The sequence below is a fragment of the Pleurodeles waltl genome, chromosome 8 (genome assembly GCF_031143425.1).
Source record: "Pleurodeles waltl isolate 20211129_DDA chromosome 8, aPleWal1.hap1.20221129, whole genome shotgun sequence".
Taxonomy (NCBI): Eukaryota; Metazoa; Chordata; class Amphibia; order Caudata; family Salamandridae; genus Pleurodeles; species Pleurodeles waltl.
This window is the reverse complement of record NC_090447.1, coordinates 353,935,359-353,956,703: the sequence shown is the minus strand read 5'-3', so window position 1 is coordinate 353,956,703 and position 21,345 is coordinate 353,935,359.

The following is a 21,345-nucleotide window of genomic DNA, read 5'->3' as shown; positions in this document are numbered from 1 at the left end:
TTTGTTTGCTTCTTCTATTTGGAATGCACTCCGTCTTGGCCTGTGCAAAATAAAGGAGCATTCTATGTCTATGAGGGAGCTTAAAATTAATCTATTTTCTTGATCATCTTTATATCTTTTCTGATGTTAGAAAAGGTTCCTTAGCGTGTTTGTTGCACTTTTTAATTAACAATGGAAAGATCATCTTCCATTTATATGTTTTCAGTATATTTAATAGGTTCCTTCAGGTGCTGAACAAAAGGCTGGTGGCAATGGTGAAATGGTGAGTTGTGTCTCTGGTCTTTTGGTGATATAGCATTGTCACCCGAGAGATAGCTCTGGTGTCTAACGCCAGACCTAAGGGAAGACTGAGAGATTGCTCCACTATATGCAGCCTAAACATGTTAGTTAGGTCTAACCGGAGGCAAACTTCTGCTGCCTAAGCAAATGCCTCTTTAATCATTTTCTCCAGTGCATTGTAATGCTGATGTGAAATTTGCTTTAACACATATCTTTAGTAATTTCCTCTGGGATGGTGTCTTTTCATATGTAGTACACCAACACCCACCTTGTGTAGGCACTGCATTGCTGTGTCCTGCCTCTTAGCTAGTTTAGTTTGGCAGCAACAAAATGCTTGTAAAATCTTAAACTGCTGTCAAACAATGCCTTGGATGGTCAAAGAAGCTTAAGTCTCATATTGCATAGAATAGGTTACCGATGCAAAAGTGTTTCACAATGAAAACACTACTTTGTGCACTGCTTGTTCCAGTGTTATAGTCAGAAACCGGCAACAAAGTTGTCTTTCTGGTATCTTTCTTGTGCCACATTCAAGGTTGCCCCTTTGTCTACCCAGGACAGACTTCCTGCTGCAATTAGTATAGACATTTATCAACAGCCATTATAAAGAATCTGGTCATTCCTCTCAAAGGAATTTTGGAGAAATTCATAACAAATGTGTCAGTTTATAACACACATTGCCCTGGCAGGATTTAAAAACAACTTTTATTATTTGAAGATTTTAACACTTTATATAATGTGGCTTCACAACAGAACGGAAAGCCTAGTTGTAGCTATTAAAAGGCACTATTTGTTTGCGAGACATTGTCCATCAGCCACACATTCTCTTCCTGAAGCTTGAAGTAATATTTATATCATTTACATACTAGGACACCATTCATTAAAAAGTTATTTTAAAGCAACTGCCATTTTTGCCATGCATTTAGCCTGGTAGTTTCCTGCATGGTATGTAACCCAGTTATCTCATTTGAGAACTACTCAATGTAGGTTGCCAACAACAACCATCTTATGTTGAATCACAAAAGTGCAGATTCCTAGCAGAGTAATTAACTGGAAGTAGCATTGCCAGCCTCAGGAGAAATGGAAAACGCATTAGAAATCAATCCTGAGTCTTGCCAATCACATTTGCAAGCCGCACATCTTGAAATCAGATGTGTTAACCCACTAGCTCAATATTCTGAGATCTGTACATTTGTGCGGTCTCAAACAGCCATATTTTGCAACGTTTCAATGAGCAGACTGAAAATATACATGATTAACAGTCAGACAAAAGTGTCTTTCTGAAGATGGTATTAAAAGAATTAATGACCTTGTCATTTAACAGAATGGATTTTTGGAGAATTGGCAAAAAGGCTTATTGCCTTGAAATGAATATGCAGAAACTGGTTCTAAAGTGCTTCTGCGGGGCGGGGGGTGTCTTTTTGGTCAACATATCACGCATTCCCCTTTGTTAGTAGACTGTAAATATTGTTAAATCCACTTAAATATACTTGTTGTAATGGTATTAGGTGATACGTTTAAAATCCACAATTTATCATTATATTTTCTTATATTGACTTTAAGGGGATTTCTATCCTATTGTGTGAAGTGTTAGCCCCTCCTCTATTAGTTGATAAGTCAGCCCCTCCTGAAATTCGGGTCTAGTTGCGCCTTTGACCATTGGAGACCTATGTTGAAAGCCCAGGGCCCCTGTTGGGGTCTATGTCACATTCCCAAGCATCCCAAGGGTAGCTGCAGCAGGCTTTAAGTGAGAGAAACTGAAAGAGAGGTAGAGTGAAAATGATCAGAGAGGGAGAAGAGAAAGAGAGAAAAGCAGAGAGAGAATGATGGATGGAAATAGGGAGATGGAAGGGGGAGAGAAGGGGAGCCAGACTGGTTTCAGGATTTTAGGTCAGGGCTAATTTAGGTTCTCTAGTCTAACCCTGGTGGTACTCTGAGATGAGATGCTTTCACTTTACTCCATTCTGCGGACACTCCTCATCCCTCTGTGAGGCTGATGCCTCCCCTGCCTCCTCCTTCACCCAGGCCAAAGGGCTTGTCCTCCCTCCCCTCTCCTTTTGGTCCCTCTCAAGCAATAGCTGCATACAGGAGAAGAGAGAATAGGTAGACCCTCTGCAGCAATGCCAGGAGTTGGGAAGAAAAGTAAATGTCTGCACTGTGTGTGCACGAGTGCTTATGTGCCTGCCGTTGTGTATATGAATGGATGTCCATAAGTCTATGTGTGTGCAACTACATGTTTGTGAGTGCATATTTGTGTGTTTGGGTGTATGCACTCAGGATCAAGCATTTTAAATGTGGGGCCTGGCACAAAAGAGGTAATTCATGGTAAAAAAAACCAAGGCCTGACAATATAATGTTAATCTCAGTGTTATGTGCGACCCTGGTACAATGGTACTAATTTCTGGTAAAATGCAGACTATGGCAAAATTATGTTTGCCAACAAAATTGATCTTGCTGCAATGGTAGTAATCCCTGGTAAAATCAGGACTGGACTGGCCGTAGGGCATTTCCCCTGGAGGCTGGAAGGGTGGGAGGCCGCTTTTGTTACGGGGGACTGTTTTGAAGCAGTGCAGAAGTTTTAAAAGCACTGCAGAATTCCTTGTACATCTAACAGTTTTCAGGGAACAATAAAAGTGGAAAGATAACTCTGGTGATTAATGTACCTGCTGGAGAGAGAGCTGGGTTTTGTCCAGTAGCAGTTTTGATTGATCTAAGGTAACATGCCTGCTGCAAAGAAAGTACACTAGGCAGATCCCAGAACAGTATTTATGTGCATTGATCAGTGGGATACTTCTTTTGACACATAACTCCAATTGTTACTGTGCAGTTCATAAATTACAATCATAATCTAGCACATTGACCTATGAACTGGCATCAAAGAGCTGCATGCACACTGCATGGTACAGGGTAGAAAGTTATGACTCTTCCCAGTCTTTGATTATCCTAACTTTTGCTAAAAAGGGTTTGTTTGGGTAGAAATAAGTAATGTCAATCCTAACCTCTGTGCTAAATTCTGAATCCTGAGTTTATGCTTCCCCAGACCAAGCACTTTTAAACAATGCCTACCAGTATGGATGACAAGTGAATTCTACACCTTGTTGTGCAAAGGGTGCATTGAATTGGTTCTGCTGCTGCACTGGGACTGACTTCTTGGTTTTGTTTCTGAAGAATGATAAGCATGTGATGTATCTAAGATTATAAAACACAAAAGGAGAGTACTGGGAGTGTTACTATCCCACACCACCTCCCAAGAAAAATCTATATAACCACTAAGGGTGTGGGGTAGTTGGGGTTGAGGGTGGAGTTGGACCAGTGTTCCCTCAATTATCAGTACCGATTAGGTTGCGTTTTATAAGGAAAGAGGAAGAGCATATGTGGAGAGTGTCTCTGGAGCGGAAGGCTGTGTTGAATAAGAGGGGAGGGTGGTGTCCCCTTACGGACTAGGTGGTCTCACACACATAATAGTGTCTTGCTTCATCATTTGACCACCTAGCCCCACCCAAGTAAGATGGTACTACTTGGGCGGACTCGACCTCTTAGTTAAAAGAACAAGAGGGAGTGCTGAAATTAAACTGACTGGATAAATTACAGGGATCCATATAAGGTGGAAATAAAATTACCATACATGTCACCAATCTCTATTAGTTAAACTTTAATGGGGGTGCATGTTGGTAAGGTTAAGAACGGGGAAGGAGGCTCACTAGAGGATAATGTCTCTTAGAGTCTTAAAAAGGAATACATATTGGGTGGGGCTAGGTGGTCAAATGATGAAGCAAGACCAGGAGAAAGAGACACTGGGGGGTTCCTTAATCAAATAATATTACTGCTTTTTACCTAGTGCTTCATACCATACTTTTTGCCAATGCATAGCACCAGCAACATCAGGTGTTACTAATATGATTTGATTGATGATTTAATTCCTGATTTATTGTTTTATGGACAGAGTAGTTCCTGTCGGAATAGAAGAGGACATTAAGGACCTCATTACAACCTTGGCAGTCGGACGAGGCCGACTGCCAAGGTTGTACCGCCAGATGGCTGCCCATGCGGCCGGAAACCTGCTGGCAGCATTTGGACATCCCCGCTGGGCCGGCGGGCAGAAACAGAGTTTCTGCCTGCCCGCCCAGCGGGGATGTCGGCCGTAACATTGCAGCCGGCTCCTAATGGAGCCAGCGGCAATGTGGCGGTTCGGCGGGTGCAGCAGCACCCATCGCGCATTTCACTGTCTGCCAGGCAGACAGTGAGAATCGGGACGGGGCTGTGCAGGGGCCCCCAGGGACCCCCCGACTCCCCTTCCCGCCAGCCTTTCCATGGCGGTCTCTACCACCATGGACAGGCTGGTGGGAAGGGGAGTCAAAATCCCCAGGGCAGCGCTGCAAGCAGCACTGCCCTGGCGGATTAAAACTTCTGGGACAACCATAGCGGAAAACCGCCGTTTCCGGCGGTGTGACCGCGGCGCTCCCGACGCGGTCACAATATGGCGAATTTTACCACCAGCCTGTTGGCGGTACGGTCGCCACTTCAAGCATTACAACCCTGGCGGTAAATCCCGCTTTCCGTCGTGCGGAAGACCGCCACCATACCGTTGCGGCGGCGGAATTCCGCTACAGGTATTATGACTCACAGCTCGGAATACGCCACAATACTGACACCCACACAAGATCGCCACACCAAAGGTCAGTGATAAGCTGGCGATACCAAAACCCACACCGTCACGCCAGCAAGAATACGCCCACACGATCACGACCCACGAATCAACGCGGCGGGCATTCAACCACAGTAATCCATTGGTGGTACACACCGCCGCGCTCAAAATACACACACATTTACAAAACACTACCACATTGGACAATTCTAAATACACACACCTGATACACATACACACACCACACCCACACACCCAATCCAATATAAAGCACACACCCACATCACCACATCACTTACAACCAAAAATTTGAAAGAAGGACAGAGAGAGAGATTAGCTAACACAACACCAGCAGCCACAGATACACAACACCATCACTTATACAACATCCACGCACCTCAAACAATACACACCAACACATCCCCTCACACCTCACAACAGACAGCACCTCACCCATCACCCACACCACATCATGGCACCTCAAAGACACCTCAGGTTTTCAGAGGAGTAGCTCAGGGTCATGGTGGAGGAAATCATCCGGGTAGAGCCACAGCTATTCGGATCACAGGTGCAGCAGACATCCATTGCTAGGAAGATGGAGCTATGGCGGAGAATCGTCGACAGGGTCAATGCAGTGGGACAGCATCCAAGAACACGGGATGACATCAGAAAGAGGTGGAACGACCAACAGGGGAAGGTACGTTCTGTGGTATCCAGACACCAGATTGCTGTACAGAGGACTGGCGGTGGACCCCCACCTCCTCCCCCACAACTAACAACATGGGAGGAGCAAGTCTTGGCGACAATGCATCCTGAGGGCCTCGCAGGAGTAGCAGGAGGACTGGACTCTGGTAAGGCAAATCTTTACTACTATATCCCCCACCCTACCTGCATGCCATCACATACTCCCACCCTCACCCTTACACCCATCACCCCAACACCCCACAGATACCCCACTACCACAACCCACACATCCCAAAACCAAGCCCGGCATGTAACACCAATGCATGGACACCCATCACCAAAGCATGTCCAGTAGAGAGACTCACTCATGCCCCAAAATCACCAATCACACAAGGGCCACAGCAATAATGCAAGCACAGGAGTAGAGGTTAACTCACCCATTGCACAAGATGGCACACACATATACTAGGATTATGCATTCACACCCCAACAGGACCCATACCCAACGTCACCGGACAGGAGGTGCCAGATATATCCAGTCCCACCAAAGAAGAGGCCCAGTGTGATGACAGCAGCTCTGCACGCCTGGATCAAGATGACCAGCCCGGCCCATCAGGGACCTCGGGACAGTCGGTTCTCCTGACACAGTCACAAACCTCCACAGAACCTCCCCCCTCAGGAAATACCACCACAGCACCCACCAAGCGGGCCCATCCCTCTGTCCCTAGGACACGTCAATCAGCAGTGTGTCCACCACTACAGGGAACCCAGGCAAACCCATCAACCCAAGAAAATCAGGGACCTGGGGTTAGTGGCAGTGGGCACACGGTTCAGGGGACAGCAGCACAGGATAACAGGGAAGCTTGGAGGACTGCTGTGCAACAGGGGGAGGACAGGCCCAGGGAACCACTATCCACAAGGCACTCTCCAACATCACGGGAGCTTACCACCATTCCCAGGAGACCATGGGCCCGGTACTGGGAAAGTTTCAGGAGACCCAGCGGCTGCAGGAGGAACAGTACCTGGGGATCAGGGAGGACTTGAAGTCCATTAACACCACCCTGCTCACCATTGCAGGGGTGCTGGCAGACCTTGTCAACACCAGGAGGGACACAGTGGCACACTACCGGGCCCCTGACACTAGCCTGGACGATGAACAGTCCTCCACCTCTGCCGGTGCTAGTGGACAGGAGGCACCGCCACAGGAACACCAGGCCAGCACCCCACCCCCTACAGAAGCAGAACCAGCCCGCAAACAGTCCCTGAGATCCAGGAAAAAGACAGAACATTGCCAAGACCCCTGCCAGGAAATACGACCCCCCTGATTGTCACCCTTCTGTCCCACTTTGTCACCCTGTCCACCTTAAACTGCCATTGCTCCACTTCCTATGCCCCATTGGACAATGCACCTGTGATACAAATAGACTGGACTCTGCCATGGACATTCCTCCACCATCACCCCAGCCCATTTCACAACCCCCTCCACTTATTTGCACAGAAATAAACACCCTTGAATCACAAAACAATCTGAAGTCAGTCTGTGCTTTCACAAATGTGGAATTGCAAAAATCTGTGAAATGGAAAGGCAAAGTAACAAGTCAGGGTCCATACACTGAGTGAAAATGGCAGTCTTATGCTAGCTCCAACAATAGTATGAGATGTGGAAGCAGTTCCATCTTCTTACCTGTGTCTCACTGGAAGTATTACATGATGATGTTGTTTTGGTTGTCTACATCTTCTTCTTCTGCCTCCTCTTCTTCACTGTTCACAGGCTCCACAGCTGCCACAAGACCACCATCAGGCCCATTCTCCTGCAGAAAAGGCACCTGGCGTCGCAAAGCCAGGTTGTGCAACATACAGCAGGCCACGATTATCTGGCACACCTTCTTCGGTGAGTAGTATAGGGAGCCACCTGTAAGATGGAGGCACCGAAATCTGGCCTTCAGGAGGCCGAAGGTGCATTCTATAATCCTCCTAGTTCACCCATGTGCCTTATTGTAGCGTTCCTCTGCCCTTGTCCTGGGATTCCTCACTGGAGTCAGTAGCCATGACAGGTTGGGGTAACCAGAGTCACCTGCAAATGTCGAGGGACAAGAGTTAGACAGACACTAACCCTTAGGGACAACCCCATACCCCAACACATATGTCAACTGTGTTGAGACCTTGGGTCCTCCTCCTCCCTCCCTGTCTCGTCTCCACTCACACCTGCATGTACTACTTCCTCAGCCACTACCTCCATCACCAGCACGCCCATCACCACACACCGCTCACGCGCAATCACCACCCCCACTACCATTCACACATCCCCAGTGTCTTCTCCCAGTGTGTCTGTGAGCCCTCCTCCCAAAGTACACAAACGCAGGCACACACCCACCCAACAGCCATCCACCTCACAACAGCCTCCGGCCCATGCACCTTCACCCAAATTCAGCAAACGTACACCTCCTACAACCACAACCTTTTCCTCCACTCCCAAACCCCCTCCATCTTCCCATCCCAGTGTGTCTAAAAAACTTTTCCTGGCTAACTTTGACCTCTTCCCTTCACCTCCCCCCCGCCTTCTCCTAGGGCCAGGCTTTCCAGGTCCCAGCCCAGCACCGCAGCCACCAAATCCCCAGGCACAGTGGTGCCAGCAACTGCGGTCTCATCGAGTGCGCCACCCATCAGGGCTGCCAGTGTGCCACCTAGCGAGGTCAAGGACATTCCGCCACCTGCCAAGGTGAAGAAGGTGCCCACATCCCAGAGGGAGAATCCACACCTACCACCCACCAAGGGCTCCTCCAAACCAAAAGGTGGACAGTGGCAAGACACCTGCGGAAACATCAAAGGTGGGGAATGGACACAAGCAGAAGAGCAGGTCTGGACAGGGCACGGTGGCTCCGACTGAGGGACTAGAGTCACCCCTTCTGTCAACCACTACACAAACCTGTACGGCGGTGGACACCACCACCTGCACCGCCACCTGCACCGCCACCAGCACTGCCACCTGCACCACCACCAGCACCGCCACCTGCACTGCCACCTGCACCCCCACCTGCATGTCTGCTGCCTCAGCAACAGTCCACAGCATCATCCCCAGTGGGCAGACTTCCGAGGCTGCAGGAGACGTCCTGCTGTGTCCCTCAACAGGTGCTGACACATGCACCACCGCCAGCATCTCCGCCACAGACACCGCCGCAAGCACCGCCACCAGCCCCGCGACGTGCTCAGACAGTGCCAACACATCTGACATGGCTACCATTCCCACTGGGCAGTCGTCCGAGGCTGGAGGAGACTTCCTGGACCCTGCCCAGCTTCCATGAGGCATGACTCTCATCACTGTTTGCACCTGCAGTTGGCAGGCGAAGCCGCAGCAGGGTGGGGTATGTCTCTGCCTCCATGGCATATTGTGCTACCTGTTCCTAGGCAATCTCGTGGCACACACACCCATGTGAGGTAATGGGACCAGCCACACTGCATGTGAAGCACTATGGGCACCAAGCCCCCTCCAGAACCAGTGGAGATTGACATCCACTACCTCAGTCCTTGGCAGGATGAAGCACTCTGGGCACAAAGCCCCCTCCAGAACCAGTGGAGACTGTTATCCACTTGAGAGACTGTGGCTTTGCACTCCCCAGGATAAAGCAGTGGGCAAGCCACCCGTGGAAAGACTTGAGAGACTGTGGCTTTGCACTCCCCAGGATAAAGCAGTGGGCAAACCACCCACTGGAACGACTTGAGAGACTGTGGCTTTGCACTCCCCAGGATAAAGCAGTGGGCAAACCACCCACTGGAAAGACTTGAGAGACTGTGGCTTTGCACTCCCCAGGATACAGCAATGGGCATGGAGCCCCCTCGTGCATCAGTGGCGTTGTGCGTTCATCTGGCTGAGGTGCCCCCCCTTCCCCTCACTCTAAGGTGCCTGTTTAATTTCGATCTGATGCCCCTGCAGTGTTCTCTCCGTTTCGAGTCAGAAGGAGGAAGACCAGCATGGGCAGGACGTGTAGTTTGGGCTCCATGGCGTCCTGGTTCCTCGTTGGGTGTCGAGATGTGAGTGGTTTCCCTTCTGTGTACTGTTTCCGCCGTGCTTTTGATAGCATTGGTTCCGCCCCGGAAAAGGTGGCGGATAGGCGTGTTGTAATACAGTGGACGGAACCTTGTGTTTCGCCTGTCTGTTGGCGGTTACCACTGCGGTGTTTGTTTCTACTGCCGTGGCGGTCGGAGTGTTAAAGTGGCTGCCTATGTTGCCGGTTTCCGCCATGGTCGTGATTCCATTTTTTTTTCGACCAGCCTGTTGGCGGTATTACCGCTGCTTTAACACCGACTGCCAGGGTTGTAATGAGGGCCTAAGTCTGCCGTCCCAACAGCGCTTTGTTTGTCAAATTTAGTGATAATCACTGACCCAGTGATCATCCCTTCACCTTCAACCTCATCATAGTGGTTCCCTTCAAGGTATAAACAGTTTGATGGATGGCCACTGTCAGTTTTGATGGCGGTTCACCAAGCATTTCTCTTTTTTGGCTTTTCAGAAACAAGTTCTAATGTTTGAAGTTTAATTCTGAAAAACAGTAAATGAATGACCCCCACACTATGGTAGTTTTCTCCCAAAGTGCAAAAGTATTTATTGCTTTTTTCTGACCCTCACCATCAAGCTTTTCCTGGTGGTGAGGGACAGAAAAAACAATACCACCATCTACTCTAAATTAACCAAGTGATGGGATAGCTTTACTCCAACAGTCCCTACTTCATTAGACTGCTGGAATAAAAATTCTATTGATGGAGCCAATGGGGGATCTGTTGATGGAAAGGTTATGGGGTGCCCGTCTCTAAATGAGGCAGGTTGACAGAGTTTGGCATATAGAATACTCCGTAGCTGTTTCGACAGAGTACGCTGCCGGCAAATCTCTAAATCTGGCCCTTAATTCTTTAGCTTCCTTGTTCGATACCAGAAAAGGCTTTAAAGTTAAGTGCCTTGCCCACAGCACAGCAACACTGTGGCATGCACCCTGCCTGCACCAGGTGTAGCACGGGCAGCAGCTACGACTCTGTGAAAGCTCCAGTCCAGATCAGCCCTTTAAATGGACAATTAGAAGTGAAGGTACTCACTAGTTAGAGTATCTGTCTGCTCCTGAGAAGCGCTGGTACTCTCCCATTGATGTATAGTAGCGGTGCTGAAAAGTGCAGGGGTTCTTCCTTCCAAGTGAAAGAAGTGCAGGTACTCAGTACCAGACAGTACCTGTCCATTTAAAGCACTGGCCCAGCTACATTCAGGAATCCGGAGTCTGTGGCACGGGTCCCACCAACATGAGCGTTTACATGACTGCAGACATTTACGTACTGAAATAACGGAGGGCTAAGGAAACGGCCTTGCGCTTTTAAAAGGAACGAGATCGAAAAGAAATGGCAAGGTGCGTAGGATCCAATTACAACAAAAAACACACAATACATATTATACAAGATCCCGTTGCAGACTTACATTGTCCTTCAAGATCCATTGGGGTTCACACGTACAATAGCCAAGCAGGCCTAAAACCAGGGGCTTAATGTGTGAAACGTGACCATGGATATGGAGCTTTAAAAATAACATAGAAAAATAGTGGTTCCCTGAATGTAAGCAGTGGAAAGCTACAGGTCAAAAGGGTGATACAGAAATCATGTTCCAGGGACAGGCCAAACAAAGGAAGTGAGAGGAACGCCTTCACATAGGAAGCAAGCAAAAGAGATTGACACGAAAGTCAACCAAACGTTTAGAAAAGGGACTGTCCCGAAGCGCACGGGAATTAGTGATATTATCCATAACAGGTCTTGCAACAGAAACGTTATCTGGCAGTAAGGCTTATGTATGCACATTATCCAGATACAAATCAGTAAAGAATTTTCACATTGAAGCTGCAGTTGCACATTAAGAAATTAAATTTACCTTTCATACATGTTCATGCTTGTGTTGTAAACGATGCCCGGTTAAATGTTTTTCTTTTATTCTATGGTATGCCGTTTAAGTTCAGTGAAATTCACTTCTGCCTACCATGGAACAAAGAAGGCCCATGAACCGAGAACTGCTATGTTTTGGCAGTTTGTGTAGTTCTCTGAAGAAAAATTAGGATTAATTGAGAACCATATGAGCCATTTGAGCTGCCCAGTTCCCTGGCTGTTCATGCCCTTCTACGAGGATCTCTTTTTACCAGAAAAAAAAAACACGCAAAGGGCGCAGGCTGCAAAATCTATCCCTTTCTCAGGTTCGTCTGCAGAGGAAATGCAGGCGTTTTTTGGCAGCACAAGTTTATCCCTTTCTCAGGTTCGTCTGCAGAGCAAATGCAGGCGTTTTTTGTAGCACAAGTTTCCTCCACAGGAGAATTTACATTTTTAAATAAGCATTTGCAATGGAATAGGGCTCGCATTTGTGAGAGTTAGAGCTACTGGTATTGTAAATGACAATGGCCCTCATTATAACCCTGGCGGTAAATGCTGCTTACCACCGTTCCGAAGACCGCCAACATACTGCTGAGGCTGCGGAATTCCGCTACAGGTATTACGACCCACAGCTTGGAATCCACCATAATACAGACACCCACACAAGTCCGCCACACCAAAGGTCAGTGATAAACTGGCGTTAACAAAACCTCCACAGCCACGCCAACAGGAATACGCCCACACTATCACGACTCACAAATCAACGCAGCGGTCTTTCAACCGTGGTAATCCATTGGCGGTTCACACCGCCACGCTCAAAATACACACACATTTAAAAAACACAACCACAGTGGACAATTCGAAAAACACACACCTGATACACATACACACACCACACCCACACACCCAATCCAATAGAAAGCACACACCCACATCACCCACAAACCCTTACTACCAGAATTTTGAAAGAAGGCAACAGAGAGACACTACCTAAAACAACACCAGCATCCACAGACACACAACACCATCAGTTACACAACATCCACGCACCTCAAACAACACACACCAACACATCCCCTCACACATTACAACACATATTACAACACACACCACGTCACACATCACCCACACCACATCATGGCACCTCAAAAACACCCCAGGTTCTCTGAGGAGGAGCCAGGGTCATGGTGGAGGAAATTGTCCGGGTAGACCCACAGCTATTCGGATCACAGGTGCAGCAGACTTCCATTGCAAGGAAGATGGAGCTATGGAGCAGAATTGTCGACAGGGTCAACGCAGTGGGACAGCACCCAAGAACACGGGATGACATCAGGAAGAGGTGGAATGACCTACGGGGGAAGGTGCGTTCCATGGTCTCCAGACACCAGATTGCTGTACAGAGGACTGGCGGTGGACCCTCACCTCCTCCCCCACAACTAACAACATGGGAGGAGCAAGTCTTGGCAATACTGCATCCTGAGGGCCTCGCAGGAGTAGCGGGAGGACTGGACTCTGGTAAGTCAATTCTTCATTACCATATCCCCCCACCCCACCTGCATGCCATCACATACCCACACCCTTCCCCTCACCCCCATCACTCCAACACCTCACATATGCCCCACTATCACAACCCAGCCATCCCAATACCAAGCCCTGCATGCAACACCAAAGCATGGACACCCATCACCAAAGCATGTCCACTACAGATACCCACACAGACCCCAAACAAACTATCACACAAGGACCAAGCCAAGAATGTAAGCACTGGAGCACAGGGTCACTCACCTATTGCACACAATGGCACACACAGATGCAATAATCATGCCTTTACACCCCTACAGCACCCCTACCCAACGTCACCGGACAGGAGGTGCCAGACATATGCAGTCATCCCACAGAAGAGACCCACAGTGATGACAGCAGCTCTTCACAACTGGATCAAGATGACCAGCCCAGCCCATCAGGGACCTCGGGACAGTCGGTTCCCCTGACACGGGCACAAGCCACCACAGAGCTTCCCCCCTCAGAAAACACCAGCACAGCACCCACCCAGCGGGCCCATCCCTCTGTCCCCAGGACACGTCAATCAGCAGTGTGTCCACCACTACAGGGAACCCAGGCAACCCCACTAACACAGGACGATCAGGGACCTGGGGGCAGTGGGCACACGGTTCAGGGGACAGAGGCACAGGAAAACAGGGAAGCTGGGACGACTGCTGTGCGACAGGTGGAGGACAGGCCCAGGGAACCCACTCTCCACAAGGCCCTCCAACATTATGAGAGCTTACCATCATTCCCAGGAGACGATGGCAACGGTTCTGGCCAAGTTTCAGTAGACCCAGGGGCTGCAGGAGGAACACTACCTTGGGATCGGGGAGGACTTGAAGTCCATTAACAACACCCTGGTCACCATTGCAGGGGTGCTGCAAGACCTTGTCAACACCAGGAGGGACACTGTGGCACAACAAGGGGCCCCTGACACTAGCCCGGACGATGAACAGCCCTCCATCTCTGCCGGCGCTAGTGGACAGGAGGCACTGCCACAGGAACACAACACCAGCACCCCACCCCCTGCAGATGGAGAACCACCCTGCAAACGGTCCCTGAGATCCAGGAACAAGACAGAGAACATTGCCAAGACCCCCACCAGGAAATGAGACCCCCTGAATGTCACCTTTCTGTCCCACTTTGTCACTGTGTCCATCCTTCAACTGCCATTGCTCCACTTCCTATGCCCCTTTGGACAATGCACCTGTGAAACAAATAGACTGGACTCTGCCATGGACATTCCTCCACCATCCCCCCACTTATCTGCACAGAAATAAACACACTTCAATCACAAAACAATCAGGAGTCAGTCTGTGCTTTCACAAACGTGTAATTGCAATAACCATGGAATATAACAATGTCAATTTACTTGTGCACATACCTATGTAACACAGCTGTAGGCCTGGAGGAAATATAGCAGAGGGAAGAAAGTGGGACCCACATCTGTGAAATGGAAAGGAAAAGTGACAAGTCAGGGTTCATACACTGAGTGAAAAAGACAGACTTATTCTAGCTCCAGAAATAGTATGACATGTGGGAGGCAGTGACATTTTCTTACCTGTGTCTCACTGGAAGTATTGCATGGTTATGTTGTTTCAGTTGTCGATATCCTCTTCTTCTGCCTCCTCTTCTTCACTGTCCACAGGCTCCACAGCTGCCCCAAGACCACCAGCTGGCCCATCCTCCTGCAGAAAAGGCACCTTCCGTCGCAAAGCCAGGTTGTGCAGCATACAACAGGCCACGATTATCTGTCACACCTTCTTTGGTGAGTAGTAGAGGGAACCACCTGTCATATGGAGGCACCGGAATCTGGCCTTCAGGAGGCCGAAGGTTCGTTCGATCACCCTCCTAGTTCGCCCATGTGCCTCATTGTAGCATGCCTCTGCCCTTGTCCTGGGATTCCTCACTGGGGTCAGTAGCCATGACAGGTTGTGGTAACCAGAGTCACCTGCAAATATCGAGTGACAAGTGTTAGACACACACTAACCCTTAGGAACAACTCCATACCCAGACACCTATTTACACTGTATTGGGTCCTTGGCCTCACCTATTAGCCACACACTGTGCCTCTGGAGTTGCCCCATCACATAAGGGATGCTGCTATTCCTCAAAATGTAAGCGTCATGCACTGAGCCAGGAAACTTGGCATTCACATGGGAGATGTACTGGTCTGCCAAACACACCATCTGCACATTCATCGAATGGTAGCTCTTCCGGTTTCTGTACACCTGTTCACTCCTGCGGGGGGGTACTAATGCCACATGTGTACCATCAATGGCACCAATGATGTTGGGGATATGTCCCAGGGCATAGAAGTCACCTTTCACCGTGGGCAAATCCTCCACCTGAGGGAACACGATGTAGCTGCGCATGTATTTCAGCAGAGCAGACAACACTCTGGACAACACGTTAGAGAACATTGGCTGGGACATCCCTGATGCAATGGCCACTGTTGTTTGAAAGGAACCACTTGCCAGGAAATGGAGTACTGACAGGCCCTGCACTAGAGGGGGTATCCCTGTGGGATGGCGGATAGCTGACATCAGGTCTGGCTCCAACTAGGCACACAGTTCCTGGATTGTTGCACGATCAAGTCTGTATGTGACTATTAATTGCCTCTCTTCCATTGGCGACAGGTCCACCAGCGGTCTGTACACTGGAGGATGCTGCCATCTCATCACCTGCCCCAGCAGACGTGCCCTATGGAGGAGAACAGCGAGCAGAGAGTCAGCCAACACTGAGGTATCCCAAAATGTAATTTGCACAAATTTAGTAATCCGCAATGTGCCTGTAACTGTGTGTATTCCAGGCCTACATAGGTGTGGCACAGTTATTATTAATGCCATGTGGCCCTCTGAAATGGCGGCTGCCTGACCTGTAAGGTGAGACAAAGGGATATGAGGTAACTGCGCTGGCGTTGTACACTATTGCGGTGGGCAGTCGAAGACCGCGGCGCAATTCTGCATTTGTTAACATTGGGCCCTGTGGGTCCCAGTAGCCAATGACGATGTATGGCGGCGGTGACGGTACGCACCGCCGCAGAAGTGACCGCCATTTTCTGTCTGTTCACTCACCTGATACCTGACCTTCAACAGGAGAGGACCTACACTGCAAGTGCTGCTGTGTCCTCAGTCTGGAAGCGACGATGGCTCATGTGTCTGGGGAAAGGGCCCCTGCCTTCACTTCGGAGGAGCTGGAGAAACTAGTGGATGGGGTCATCCCCAGTACACGCAACTGTACTGTCCTCCAGAGAAACAGGTGACATTGTGAGCATGCTGCATGGGCAATGCCTGTTTTGAGTGGTGTGGATGGAAGATACATGGGGTGGGCTGAGGCCTGCCTGTGCGGATGGGGAGTGTATGTGCGTCAGGGCAAGGGTGGGGACGGGGGGGCAATCACTATGACGGTCCACCAGAAGAAGGGTATTTGGTGTGCTATCGCCAAGGACGTCCGGACCCTGGGTGTCCACCACAGACGGAGCACCCACTGCCAGAAAAGATGGGAGGACCTGGCCGCTGGAGCAAGAAGACGGTGGAGGCCCAGCTGGGGATGGCCTCCCAACGTGGGAGGGATGCCCGTCGCACCATGACCCCCCTGATGTTCCGGATCCTGGCGGTGGCCTATCCGGAGTTGGATGGGTGCTTGAGGGCATCACAGCAGCCACAAGGTGGTGAGTACAGCCTCATTCAGCTGACTTTCTACACTAGTCAGGCTCCTGTGACTTCCAGGTGTGCAGCAATTGGGCTTAGGCCTCGTACCCCATGGGCATGTGATTAATCTAGGAACTATAAGTGCATGGCGTAGTGCAGAGGGCTGCTCACTGTCTGTTGTGTCTGCCAACGGTAGTGGTGTTGCATGCATTGAACATGTCTTTCTTCTGTCTCCCCCCCCCCTTTTTGTGGTCTCCCTGTTCTTGTGTGCAATAGCATCTTCAGGCGGAGGAGCATTGGCACCGGAGTAGGAAGGAGCTGCATCCCACTTGGCCCTGGAGGGTGAAGCTACGGAGTCTGAAGCCTCCAGTGGGACGGAGGGCGAGGGGAGCTCCATGGCGGGGACAAGAGCATACACCAGTGACAGCGACTCCTCCTCTGATGGGAGCTCCCTTGCGGTGGCGGGCCCCTCTGTGACCAACGCATCAACAGGTACAGCCACCACCCCCCTATCAGCACCGCCCTCCCAGCAGCCCCTCAGCGTGTGTCCCATGCCCGCTCACCCAGGAGGGTGGGCATCTCCTTCGCCCCAGGCACCTCAGACCCTGCCCCAGTCAGCCCTGAAGCCCTCAGTGAGGAGGCTATTGACCTCCTGAGATCCCTCGCTGTTGGGAAGTCTACCATTCTGAATGCCATCCAGAGTGTTGAGAGGCATTTGCAACAAACAAATGCATACCTGGAGGGCATTCATTCTGGGCAGGCAGCCCAACAGAGAGCATTTCAGTCTCCGGCCTCAGCACTGATGGTAGCCATTGTCCCTGTGTCCAGCCTCCCCCTCCAGCCTCCTCCACCCAGACCTAATCCCCTGTACCTCAGCCTATCCCAGGCACACCATCAGACCAGCATGCACACACATCAACACACAAGAGTGGCTCAGGAAAACATAAGCACCAAGCATCCCACAGGCACTCACACAAGCACCATACCATGCACACATACCAACATCGACTTCCTCCACTGTGTCCCCCTCCTCCACGTCTCCCTCCTCCCTCCCAGTCTCGTCTCCACTCACACCTGCATGTACTACATCCTCAGCCACTACCCCATCACCAGCATGCCCATCACCACACACCGCTCACGTGCACTCACCACCCCCTCTACCATTCACACATCCCCAGTGTCCTCTACCAGTGTGTCTGTGAGCCCTCCAACCAAAGTACACAAACGCAGGCACACACCCACCCAACAGCCATCCACCTCACAACAGCCTCCAGCCCATGCACCTTCACCCAAATTCAGCAGACATACACCTCCTACAACCACTACCTCTTCCTCCACTCCCAAACCCCCTCCATCTACCCGTCCCAGTGTGTCTAAAAAAACTTTTCCTGTCAAACCTTGACCTCTTCCCTTCACCTCCCCCCGTCCTTCCCCTAGGGCCAGGCTTTCCAGGTCCCAGCCCAGCCCCTCAGCCACCGCATCCCCAACCACAGTGGTGCCAGCAACTGCGGGGTCATGGAGTGCGCCAATCATCAGGGCTGCCAGTGTGCCACGTAGCAAGAGCAAGGACATTCCGCCACCTGCCAAAGTGAAAAAGGTGCTCAAATCCCAGAGGGAGAAGCCAAAAACACCAGCCACCAAGGGGTCAGCGAAAATAAAAGGGGATAGTGGCAAGACAACTGTGCCACCATCAAAGGTGGGAAAGGGCCAAAAACTGAAGGGCAGGTCAGGAGAGGGCATGATGGCACATACTGAGGGACCAGTGTCACACCTTCTGTACACCGACACCTGCCCCGCCACCTGCACCTCCTCCGGCATGTCTACAGCCACTGCGACAATCCCCAGCCTCTTCCCCGGTGGGCAGCCGTCTGAGGCTGCAGGAGACATCCTGCTTTCTCCCTCAGCAGGTGCTAACACATGCCCCACCACCACAGACCCCGCCGCCAGAACCGCCGCCACAGACCCTGCCGCCAGCACCGCCGCCACAGACCCCACCACCAGCACCGCCACCACAGACCCCGCCGCCAGCACAACCGCCACAGACCCCACAGCCAGCACCGCCGACACAGACCCCCCAGCCAGCACTGCTGCCACACACCCCGCCCCAGGACTGCCGCCACAGACCCTGCCGCCAGCACCGCCGCCACAGACCCCGCAGCCAGCACCGCCGGACCGCCCCCGCAGCCAGCACCGCCACAACATACATCGCCGCAAGCACCGCCAGCGGCCCGCGATGTCCTCGGACAGTGGCACCACCACAGACATGCCTACCATCCCTAGTGGTCAGCTGTCCAAGGCTGGTGGTGAGTTCCAGGACCCTAGGCAGCTTCCATGAAGCATTACTGTCATCACTGTTGTCACCTGCAGGTAGAATGCGAAGCAGCAGCAGTGTGGGGTATGTCGCTGCCTCCATGGCGTATCATGCTACCTGTACCTCGGCAATCTCGTGGCACACACACCCAGGTGAGGGAATTGTACCCGCCACACTACACGTGGAGCACTCTGAGCACCAGGCCCCCTCCACAACCAGTGGAGAATCACATCCACTACCTCAGTTCTTGGCAGGATGAAGCACTCTGGGCACAAAGCCCCCTCCAGAACCAGTGGAGAAACACATCCACTTGAGAGACAGTGGCTTTGCAGTCCCCAGGAAAAAGCAGTGGGCAACCCACCCACTGGAGAGACTTGAGGGACTGTGTCTTTGCACTCCCCAGGATAAAGAAGTTGGCAACCCACCCACTGGAGAGACTTGAGAGACTGTGGCTTTGCACTCCTCAGGATAAAGCAGTGGGCAACCCACCCACTGGAGAGACTTGAGAGACTGTGGCTTTGCACTCCCCAAGATAAAGCAGTGGGCCACCCACCCACTGGAGAGACTTGAGAGACTGTGGCTTTGCACTCCCCAGGATAAAGCAGTGGGCAACCCACCCATTGGAGAGACCTGAGAGACTGTGGCTTTGCACTCCCCAGGATAAAGCAGTGGGCAAACCAACCACTGGAGAGCTTGAGAGACTGTGGCTTTGCACTCCCCAGGATAAAGCAGTGGGCAACCCACCCACTGGAGAGACTTGAGAGACTGTGGCTTTGCACTCCCCAGGATACCTCAATGGGCATGGAGCCCCCTCGTGCAGCAGTGGCGTTGTGCGTTCATTGGCTGAGGTGCCCCCCCACTCCCACTGAGGTGCCTGTTTCGTTTCGATCTGATGCCCCTCCAGTGTTCTCTCTGTTTCCAGTCAGGTATCTAGTGTGGGCTTCACCCATGCATTTTGGGCCCAGTGGTCCACGGACAATGATTGGTGCACTATCCGGACTTGTGTAGTTGGTGTACATAATTGCGTTACTGGATTTTGAACTTTGATAATGAGATTTCACATGATTACATTCGCTCAAATCATTTCCTTTTTGTCCTTGCGTTCTTCCAGGGAGTGTGGGGGGTGTATGTGGACTGTTGCTGCATGTATTTGTGTGTATGGTGTTGTGGGTGGGGATGTTACGTGTTGCGTGTGTGTGTCACTCTCTTTTCCCTCTCCCCTCCCCTGTGTTGTAGGTGCAGTACTCACCGTGGTCGTCGCCGCCGTCATAGGAGCTCCTGATACACGAGAAGGAAGACCAGCATCGGCAGTATCTGCAATTCGGGCTCCATGGTGTCCTGGTTCCTCGTGGGGTGTGGAGAGGTGAGTGTTTTGCCTTCTGTGTACTCTTTCTGCCGTGTTTTTGTTCACGTTGGTTCCACCCCGTAAAAGGTGGCGGATAGGCATCTTGTGATAGGGTGGGCGTTACATTGTCTTCCGCCTGTCTGTTGCCGGTTACCGCCGAGCTGTTTCTTTGTACTACCGTGGCGGTCGGAGTGTTAAAGTTGCTGTCTATGTTGGCGGTTTCTGCCACATTCGTAATCCCATTTTTTTTACCGCCGGCCTGTTTGCGGTATTACCGCTGCTTTAACACCGACCGCCAGGGTTGTAATGAGGGCCAATGTCTTTGACCTATATGTTTTGGTTTGGAGTGTAGTGGATGTATGAACAGAGACGCAGCTGCAGCACTGTCTAGAGGATTAAGAATGCGGAATTACCACTGGGAACAGAGACCCAGCTGCAGCACTGCCTAGAGTACTTGGAATAAATAAATTACCAACGTGACTAGAGAAGCAGCTGCAGCACTGTATAGGAGTCTAAGAATGAGATATTACCGGCATGACCAGAGAAGCAGTTTGCAGCATTGTGGAGAGGACACAGAATGAGGAATTATCACTTGGGCCAGAGAAGCAGCTAGCAGCACTGCCTAGCGGGCTCAGAATAAGGAATTACCAGCACAACCAGATAAGCACTTTGCAGCATTTTCTAGAGTACTTAGAATGAGGAATTACCAACAGGACCAGAGTTGCAGCTGCAGCATTGCCTACAGGACTAAGAATTAGGAATTCCCAATGGGACCAGAAAAGCAGCTAGCAGCACTGCCTAGTGGACTTAGAATGATGAACTACCGATAGGACCAGAGAAGCAGTTTGCATCATTGTCTAGAGGAATTACAATGAGGAATTACCGACAGGACCAGAGAAGCAGCTAGCAGCACTTCCTAGATGACTAAGAATGAGGAATTACCACTGGGACCAGAGAAGCAGCTAGCAGCACTGCCTAGAGGATTTAGAATGAGTTA